General features: G+C 41.0%; 1 non-coding gene across 1 annotated transcript; it reads right to left on the bottom strand.

Moving 5' to 3' along the window:
* Window positions 1-225: 225 nt before the first annotated feature.
* On the bottom strand, window positions 226-332 carry LOC141681738 (small nucleolar RNA R71). Its single transcript, XR_012559168.1, has one exon. It is a non-coding gene; the product is annotated as a small nucleolar RNA R71 (small nucleolar RNA).
* Window positions 333-542: the final 210 nt, after the last annotated feature.

The raw sequence follows: 542 nt of genomic DNA, 5'->3' as shown, positions 1-542 counted from the left end.
CCAACAGAAGATCCTAACATGCATACTAGAGATTTCATCAAGATCTGCGACACTTTCAAATTCAACAATGTTTCCGAAGATGCTATAAAGCTAAGGCTTTTCCCATTCTCTCTGAGGGATAAAGCTAAATGTTGGTTGCATTCTCTACCACCAGGCTCTATCACCAAATGAGAAGATCTTGCTTAAATATTTCTTACTAAATTCTTCCCTCTGTCGAAGACATCTGCAATCAGGAATGCTCTTACTCAATTTGCGCAACAATCGGGAGAGTCATTATGTGAAGCTTAGGATCGTTATAAGGAGATGCTTAAAAAGTGTCCTCATCATGGGATGCCTGACTGGATGATTATAAACTGCTTTTATAATGGTTTGGAGGTGACTTCTAGACTCATGCTTGATGCAGCATCAGGTGGAGCCTTATGGTCTAAGAGCTACGATAAAGCTTATGATTTGATTGAACTGATGGCTGCTAATGAATACCAGAACTCTTCTCAGCGACTACCTCAAGGCAAGGTTGCAGGAATTCTGGAGGTAGATGCAGC

This window comes from Apium graveolens, chromosome 1, assembly GCF_009905375.1.
Source record: "Apium graveolens cultivar Ventura chromosome 1, ASM990537v1, whole genome shotgun sequence".
Classification (NCBI taxonomy): Eukaryota; Viridiplantae; Streptophyta; class Magnoliopsida; order Apiales; family Apiaceae; genus Apium; species Apium graveolens.
This window is presented reverse-complemented; position numbering and strand designations above follow the sequence as displayed.